Raw genomic sequence first — 10,474 nt, 5'->3', positions numbered from 1 at the left:
AAGATGCGTCAGGTGGGAGGACGCAATAAAAATTCCACTAGGAGAGTATGAAAGGATGAAGGGTTTTCTGCCCATACTAGGAGAGTGTGAAAGGACGACGGTTCTCTGCCGCAGTGGGTAGTGGTGAAAAGAGTGTTTTGTAAAGGCTTCTCTGCCTTGCTTTGTGTGCAAAAGGAGATACACTATTGGTATTAGTGCAATACTCAGAGGGTGCCTCTGAGGAGTGGATGTAGGTCTTATTTAGACCGAACCACTATAAATTGTGTGTCATTTATTTTACTGCTTTTTATTTTCTTCATTTTTTCTTGTGTTTAAAAATTGTGGTTGAAAAACTTTTTATAAAAATTCATTAAAGTTTAATTTCGGTTCAATTTATCAAAAAGAGGGATATTTTTTAAATACCAATTCACCCCCCCCCCCCATCTTGGTAGCTTTGGGACATTAACTTAGGTTTAACAACCTATTCACTAGACTCAACACATGAGAGTTTACTATGAAATATGGGATAAGAAAGCATTATAGAATTAACCAAAGTAAACTTTCTCGCCAAATAATGAAGCTGCTACCCCAAATATTTAGTATCCTCAATGATTTATCAATGATGAATTGAAAATTGGCACCCACTAATCTCCTCAAAGGAACTTTTACACCAAGATAATGGTATTCTTTCATTGATTTAAAACCCATAATATGAGAAATAACTTTCTTTTTTCCTTTTACTAACAAATTTACCAAAAATAATGGCATATTTGCTAACATTGATATGTTGACTACTCCAACCACAAAAGTCATTAAAAATCCCCTAAATCTCTTTCACATCCTTCTTATTGGCTTCAAAAATATAATAACATCATCTCCATACAATAAATGTGAAATTCTTAGCCCAACTGAACTAATGTGAATCCCAATTGAATCACCTCTTTGAATATAAGCATTATATAAAAGTTGAGAGAAAAGAATAAATAGAAGAGTAGACAAAGGACAACCTTGACGGAATCCACTCCTGGCCTTAATCAATTTTGAAATGTTGCAATTAATTATCAAATTAAACCTTGGATCTTCAATGAATTCCAATATGAGATTGGAGAACTAGGATAGAAACTCAAAATATTCTAAAACTTTCCTTAGTGTGGACCAGCACATAGAGTAATAGGTTTGTTCCATGTCAATTTTGAATTAGTTAGCCATTTTGAAGATCTAGAAAGCCTGAATTTATGAAACATTTCTTGAGCAACCAACACATGATCTGACGGCGATCTTCCTTTTAGAAATGCCACTTGTTCTTTAAAGATCAGTTTAGGAATAACAGACAATAACCTATTCAAAATCACCTTAGCCTCCACTTTGTAAATAGAATTACATAGAATAGTAGGTCTATAATTAGAAGGAGATAATAGGCTGTTCACCATAGGAATAAGCACAACTAAGGTATCTTTCCAAACTTCATTCAACTTTATAGAAAAAAGAAAATGTTTGATAGCATTCCAAAAATCTACTTTAATAATGTCCTAATAATCTTTAATAAATGAATAGGGGAGATACCATTATTGTCAGGACCAATGTTAGCACCAGCTTGCTTCAAAACTAGCTCCACTTCTTCCATGGTATATTCAATGTTTAACAAACATTTGTCATTATCATTCAAACTATTCAATGGAATAGGCCACCCATCCATATTATTGCTCCTTTGTTTCCATTATTGATTGAAGAACCAAAAAATACCTCTTCAATTTGTTTTTGATCTTCCAACAACACATCATTTTTATCTTTGATTTTAACAGTGCAATTTGAATTCCTCCTTACACTAGCATATAAATAAAAAAAATTTGGAATTGCAATCACCCTCCACAATCCATTTGACCTTTGCTCTATGTCTCTACCATGAATTCAACCGAGCCATAGTTGAATTCAGTTCATTCACTTTAGCCTTGAGAATCCAGCAGTTCTCTTCTGATAGAAATCCAATGTCCAATTCTTTCATTTGAAATTCCAATGTATTATTCACTTTAGGATTGATTTGATTAATTGTATTCTAAAGGAAAAAAAAAATTGTTAAATCATACAGTACGATTAAATATCTTACAGTACAGTGAGAATTAAAAAAAAAAAAATTATAGCTCCCCCCCTTTACATGTGTGCATGGTTACTCAATTACATTCACTCTTGCTTAGACTCAAGAAATAAATAAATAGAGACATACATACTCTATTACATGAAATCCTATTATATCCTATCTAAAAGTGTTCAACATTCTTGACTAGGATTTCTCTGAATTTTTAGTACATACAAAAAGAAATAAAAATATCCATTACATGCTAGGAGAAAAAATAAAATCATTAGAATAATAATATTTTTTTATCATCACAATCTCAATCTTGATTCCTGAGTTGCAACATAAAAAATAAAAAAAAGGAAGTCACTATTTTTCTAGCATCTTTTTCTTAGTAAGGGGGAGCTTAGAATAAATAATCTTTCAAGCTACAGTTCAAACAAATTTATTTGCCATCATCAAAAAATAAAAGATTGTTATAAATCTAGGATCCCTAGTCAATGATTTTGATGATGATAAAACCTATTGATTAAATTGTACATTCTCAAGAAATATGTTGGATATATAGCACTTCTATTCAAACTTTAAAAAAAAAAAAAAGAAATATGTTAGATATTGTTTGTGTTTTGTGTACTAATGATTATAGTTACAATACTTAAGAAGACTAAATACTCAAGATTGTGTAGATTAGGATGTCTTATCAAAAGAGTTTGTATTTTTATTTATTTTTCTATTTTCTTGAGTCATGCCACATTAGAATATATGCAATTGGGTGAATGTACACACACATATAGGGGGAGAGAGGAAATTTATTAAAAATTAAAATTATCTAAATTAGTCGTATCGTACAATTAAAATTTGTAATGTGTGATTGCTTATTTTAAAGATTATTTCAATGGCTAATTGAAATCAAATATTATGTAAACTAATCATACTGTATAATTTATTTCATTATCAAAACCATAGACGCCAGATTAATTTAAGTAAGATTTTGAAATTGATATTTTGAACTAATCGTATTGTATGATGCAAATTGTACTGTATAGAAATTTGATATATTACTAAAATTTACTTCTTTGATTAGTCAATCAAATCATGATTTAGTTAATTATAGTTGATCATATTATACGATGTCGATCATACCAGATGAGTGACATAGACAAAATATGGTCATCCCAGAGATCGTACCAAATGAAATAATGATTTTTGACCTATTCATATTATATAATGCTAATCATACCAAATGATTAGTAGAAATGAATATGGTCTTCTAGAGAATTGTACCAAATGAAGCTATGATTTTTGAACTAATTGTATTGTACGATAGTCATATTGTACTAGATAATTTACCTAAAAATAACTAGCCATACTACACGAGGAGAATAGTACTTGATTAGTAATAGAGACAAATTTTTATCATCCCAGGAATTGGGAATAGAAGAAATTAAATAGATCGTACTGGATGATCTATGAATCATACTATGTGATGTGTTCATAAACATTAAACAGTTTTTTAAATGATTATTTGCATCATATCAGATGGGATTAGTTTTGAACTAATCATACTGTACGAAGATGGATCATACTGTACAAAAAGTGTTGACCACCTTAAATTTTTAGGATTTCTTGAAGCCTATTATAAAGTAATTTCATTAAACTTTTTTATAAGTGATGTGATGAGAGGACCGTGACTGAAGGAGGAAATCTAAGAGGGATTTTTTAAAAAAATTAAGATTTATGAGAGGATGGAGAAGGTGAGCTTGAGCGTGAGGGAAAAGTACTATGATGGGATCAAACACTTGCTCCGAGCTACTGACATGCTTGCTCCTTCCGTGGCCTTGATGAGTCTTGTGGGAGCACTCTATGGAGGGAGTCTTCTTAGTCAAGTCCTCTAGGTTCTGTGTCTTCTTCAGGAGGGAGAAATAGGAGTCAAGATTCTCTGCCATCTCAGGGAGAGAGAAAAAGGAGTCAAGGTTCTATGCCTATGAAAGCAATTTCAATCCTTTGTTACACTAGCTTGGTGGAAGACAATTTTTAGAGGCTTCTATGCCTTACTGAGGCAGCAAAAGGAGAGTCATCTTGTGCTAGTGCAATACTCGAAGTGAAGGAATCTGGGGAGTGAACATTGGTCATGGTTTGACCAAAACACTAAAAAATCTATTATGTTTTTACTGAATTTATTTTATGTATTTTATTTTTTTAATTCATTTTCATTATAACTATTTGGTGAATTTTTTAGATCAATGTTCTATTGTGCAATTTAAAATTTCATTATTACCACTAAAATTATTGTTAAAATTATTAGCTTCTGCATCATAAAATTAAATTGCATATTAAAAAAGTTTGGAAAATCTATAAAAAATTAGTACTCCTATTTAGGATTATTTTTTAAAGCTCCAATTCCCCCCTCTTGGCACATCTCAAACTTTCAGGTCCTTTCCACCACACTATGAGGAGTGTTTATGGTAGGTATTGGATGACACCATGGCCATAGTTTCCTTCAATCACCTCACTATATGAAGAGTGTGCATGGGTCTTCGAGGTACCACACAACAGAAAAATGTGGGATTACCATCAGAGATTTTAGCTAATCTATATATGTTGGTTTCTACGGTGTTGTTATTGGCATATAATGAAATGGAATTATTACACCGACATTAATGGTAGAATTGGCGCCGGTAAATTTCTAATGCTATTTACGCTAGTTAATACTTCGTAATTTGTTAGCATATTGTATGTTAAGGCGTATTTTGCGCTCAAAATTTCCAACATCATAACCGACGGATTATACGTTGGTCATTTTAAATATAACAAAATATAAACAACATAAAACCTGCCCTATTTCAAACCCAGCCCATCTAGCTTATTATTTCATTCTGCTCTCCTCCGTCTTTCTCATTTGGTCTTCGCTCACCTCCATCACCCCGGCATCGCTCCACCAAAGATCACAGCTGCCAATCCCCACCAAAGCTCAACATTTTTCATGAGAGTTTGCCAATGCTCACCGCCTCCGTCATCTATGAATTGCCTCATTTTTTTGGGAAAATCCATCGTAAGTTCCTTATTTTTTGGTTAATTTTCTTAGAATAAATTTTCATAGAATGGTAAGGAGCTTGTTTTATACGTGATAATGTTGGAGTAGCTCCATCGCTCTAAAGACCATTCAACCTAGTTTGTTGACGTTCCCACCTCAGTCGCCAATTTCATCCACTAAAAGAATTTAATTTTTTCTTATATTTTTTCATTAGACATTTGCAAGAGGATGGGCCTTGTTGTATTCTTTTTGCCGATGATATTATTCATGTTGATATGATTAGAGAGAGAGATGAAGTACTGGACCTAGTGAGGGGATTGTGACTTTGGGCGAGCGAGCAAGTCATTAATATGAGTACATGTTTTAGATCTATCATTCATAGTGCTGCAGAGATGAGGATACTCAATTGGATGAGTGGATTTACCCTTATAAATAGTTTTGAAATGAGCATATACGTGATAAGGTTGGAGTAGCTCCATTTGAAGATAAGATTAGAGGAAAAATATTTTAGATATTCAAAAAATATTTATAATTGTAAAGAAAATGTTTGATAATTATAGGAAAACATAATTAAGTGTTCGTGGTTAAAAGGAGAGTTGGCACACGATGGAAGTCAGAAAGATCATAGTCAAGTTATCAAGTTGCCAACTATTATCATCTCCTTACTTACATTATCTAACATCCATTGCTTGACTTATGTCAGACAATAATCTTTATCTAACCATTATAATATAATTATTATAACCCATTAATTATCTTCTCCATATTATATGTAGGTTATGGATATTAGAAATCAAAGAAGTTGGATATATAACCGATTGATGTAAGGATAAAAATATTAACAGATAAATTCATTAATGGGGTGAACATTTTCATTCAGATAGCGAAACAACTACCCAGCTTCATATTAGATGGAATGTTTCAATGTCTATGGTTTAAACATAAAAATCTTGTGCACTTAAGACCAGATTATATAATTGTTGATATGTATCGTAGAGGGTTCATGCCACGGTATTTTTATTAGACTTCTCATGGTGAGTATGAGCCACATTTTAATTTTTAATATGGTTCATCTACAAGTAGTAATATAGCTGAGGATGTAAATATCCATCCAAATCTTGAGGAATTAGTTCATAATGCAATTGAAATATAATCTAAATAATATACATAAGAGTTATCAAATTAGGAGGCACATAATTTTTATGATTTGTTGCATGCTGCCCAACAACCAAACTGAAATGGGCGCACCACTCACTCAAAGTTATATGTTATTGTATAGATTTTAAGCATGAAGGTAGCATATAATGTTGCTCATGAATATTTTAATCAATTCATTAGGCTGATTAAGGAAACCAACCCAATAGATAATATAATTCTTACAGATCTATATCAAATAAAGAAAGTTTTCAAACTTGGTTTGACGTACACAAAGATAGATTGTTGTGTCAATGGATGCATGTTATACTTTAAAGATAATTTATCAAAGATTGTATGCTGTCATTACAATGCACCAAGATTTAAACTAAAATTTAAAAGTAAAAGAAAGCTGAAGTATGTACATATATGTAGGATGTTTTACTTACTAATAATTCATAGACTATAATGGTTATATGCATCCATGAGATCTGCTACACATATGAGATGACATAATAATCACATTATGTAATAAGGTGTTATTACACATCCATCAGAAGCAGAGGCTTAGAGACACCATGATCATACACATCCGACATTCACTACAGAACCAAGAAATATAAGATTAAGTTTATACGCAGATGGTTTTACTCTGTTCAGTCATTCTACTTTACCTTACTTATGTTGGCTCGTGATACTCACCCCTTATAATCTTCCTCTAAAGTTGTGTATGACTACTCCTTATATGTTTTTGACACATATCATTACAAAGCCACATAATCCAAAAGTAAAGATTGATGTATTCTTACAATCGTGAATTGATGATTTAAGTTTATTATGAGAAGAGGGAGTAAGTACATATGATATCTCCACCAAATAAAACTTCATATTGAGAGCAACATTACTTTGGAAAAATGGTGACTTTCCTGAGTATGGAATGCTCTCAGGATGGATCACTTACGGTAAGTTAGCTTGTTTATATTGTATGGAATATACAAAATCATTCACTTTAAACTATGGAAGGAAGAATATTTGGTTCAATTGTCTTCGTATGTTTTTACATTCAAGTTATTATTTTAGGAAAAATAAAGATGCATTCACTAAAAATAAAATGGTGATGTTTCAACCTCCTCCAAGATTAAGTAGTGAAGAAATATTTTAAAGAGTAAGGATCATGCCAAAAATAATGGATTCTCCAATATTAGTTGAGTACATATTGCCAGGATATGATGTCAACTATAATTGGACCAAGAAAAGTATTTTTTGGTCATTACCATATTGGATAACAAACCAGATTAGACATAATTTGGATGTCATGCATATAGAGAAAAATGTTTTTGATAACATTTTCAATACAGGCATGGACATCAAAGATAAATTTAAAGATAATATAAAAGCAAGGGTGGATTTAAAGAAGATTTATAGGAGGAAAGCAATATAATTAAAGGATGATGGAGGTGAAAAACTTCTCAAACCAAAATGTCCATTTACATTAAATTTAAGGTAAATATGACCAATTTGTGAATGGGTAAAGACCCTACGGGTACCTGATGAATATTCTTCGAATCTAAGTAGGTGTGTTGACATAAGATCGGGGAGATTGTTTGGATTGAAAAGTCATGATTGTCATATCTTCATGCAATATCTACTACAACCTATTTTTAGTTATTTATAAGATCAAATTTTAAATCCCTTGATCGAGCTAAGTGCCTTCTTCAAAGATTTATGATCTTCTAAACTAAATGCAGAGAACTTGATTCTTATGGAACAACAAATTCCTTTCATTCTATGTCAACTTGAGAAAATATTTTTCACTGGATTTTTTGACTCTATAGAGCATCTAAGTGTGCATTTACCATATGAGGCTATAGTCGGTGGACCTACTAAGTATCAGTGGATGTATCCTTTTGAGAGATATTTAAATAAACATAAGAAGACTGCTAAGAATAAAACATATCCCGAAGGCTCTATCTGTGAAGTATATTGAATATACGAGATAACTAAGTTTTTCTCTTATTACTTTGAATCAACATCACAATCAGGTAGAAGTACTGCACCTCAAAATGTTGGTAAATCCTTTAATATATCTATATTCAATAAAAGTGTTGAATGTTGCAACCCATGACCCCAAGCTTAAGATTTTGATGATGAAAAATAATAATTATCTAGAGATTCATTGAATATTACTTGCTATTATCCGTGAGTACTAACATTTCAGGAAGATCAAAAGCTACTCAGGACGACAGGAAGACTCAAGGATGGGTAGATTAGGAGTAAGAGTCTGCAATGTATTTTCTTTTTTATTTCTTTTTTATTTTCTTGAGTCTGGCCACAAAATGCATAAAAGCTCGAGCAACCATTCACACACACAGGAGGAGGGTTTTAAATGTAGAATGTAATAGAATTTCTTCCATGTAAATTTTACTGTATGATTCTAATTCGTACTGTACGATCAAAGGGTTGTAGTACGATTCTGTGAATAGATCGTACCGTATGAAAATTATATCGTACTGTACGATATGTTCAAATCCAAAACCCTAGCCGTTGTTTAACTTAGGTAAGTAATTTTCCGCCGTTTGTACGGTACGAACTTGTTCGTACTGTACAATTATTTTTAAATACTTACTTAACTTAACCCGTGTTTAGTGCAAGAAATTCGGGCTTAATTATAATTTGAACATCGTACTATACGAACTTATTCGTACAATACGATGAATAGAGATGAATTATAATCATCCCGGATATCATCCCAGACGATCAGTTATTTTTTGTCTCATTGTACTGTACGATGTACATCGTACCATATGATGAACAGAGATGATGTTTGATCGTCCCGACTATCGTCTTGTACGAACTGTGTTATCATGTATCGTACCGTACGATTTAGTATCGTACTGTACGAACATTTTTGAACTGTTTGTACCACTTTGTACCAGGATGAAGTCTATTTATAAAGATCGTACTGTACGATTGTAGAACCGTAAAGATAATAACAGCTATTTTGAGATTTCAGGGTTTTTGGAGCCCATTTTTATGTATCAAAAAAGTAATTTTTTAGAGAGTGTATGAGAGAGGAGAACGTGGATAGAGAGGGATACCAAGGGAGAGAGCTCTAGAGAAGTTCTTCAGGGTTTGAGAGAGGAAGGAGAAGGTGAGCGTTGTGAGGGAGAAGAGGTGTGAGGGAGATCACACAGTTGCTCCAAACTTGCTGCATCTTGCTCCTCCTGTGGCCTTAGAAGAATTTGAGGGAGGATCTCCATGGGAAAGGCTCGTCTACATCCATGACCTCGAGGTACTCTGCCTTCTCTAGGAGGGAGAAAAATGAGAAGGTTCTTTGCCGTCGCCAGGAGGGCAAAAACAGAGTTTGGCACTCCGCCACGCCGGGTTGGTGAAAGGGAGGTTTGTAAAGGCTTCTCCGCCTTGCCGAGGGGGGCAAAAGGAGAACTATAGTTGGTAGTGAAAATCCCGGAGCAGAGGACTCCGGGGAGTGGAGTTACACAATTCACCCCCCCTCTTGTCGTTTAGTAATTTCAATTGGTATCAGAGCCTACTTTCAAAAATAGTATTTTAGAAAATCTTGAAAGAAAATGATCATGTCAAACTTTGGTAATCGTAACACTGCAGAGGGTTATTCAATAACCCGTCCACCACTTTTTGATAACATTCCATTTGATTTCTGGAAAATTAAAATGACTACATTTTTGCAATCTATATATTATCGCATGTGGATGTTAGTGAATGATGGATATGTTGCACCTGTTAAAACTGTGAATGGAGTGAAAACTCCATTACCCTTCAATTAATGGAGCAATGAGGATATGGAATTAGCCCAACTGAATGGTAAATGCTTAAATTGTTTTTTCTGTGCATTGAAGTCTGAGGACTATATGAGAGTGTTTACCTATGTTTCTGGTAAGGAGATTTGGGATAGACTGTGTATTACATACAAAGGAACAAACGAAGTAAAACAGTCTAGGCTTAACATTCTACTTCATGATTATAAACTCTTCCGTATAAAACATAGCGAAACAATTTCTGACATGTACACTAGGTTCACCCAAATCGTGACATCCTTGCAAGTATTAGGTAGAGAGATTTCAAATTCTGAGAAAGTGAATAAAATTCTTAGATGCTTACCTAGTTTCTATGATGATAAGATAACTGCTATCACTTAGTCTAAAGATCTTAATGTTTATTTTATTGATAATCTCCTTGGATTACTCATTGCATACGAGCAAGGAGTGAGCCAAAGGCAA

Source organism: Dendrobium catenatum, unplaced genomic scaffold (assembly GCF_001605985.2).
Source record: "Dendrobium catenatum unplaced genomic scaffold, ASM160598v2 fragScaff_scaffold_193, whole genome shotgun sequence".
Lineage (NCBI taxonomy): Eukaryota > Viridiplantae > Streptophyta > Magnoliopsida > Asparagales > Orchidaceae > Dendrobium > Dendrobium catenatum.
Note: the sequence above shows the minus strand (reverse complement) of the source record.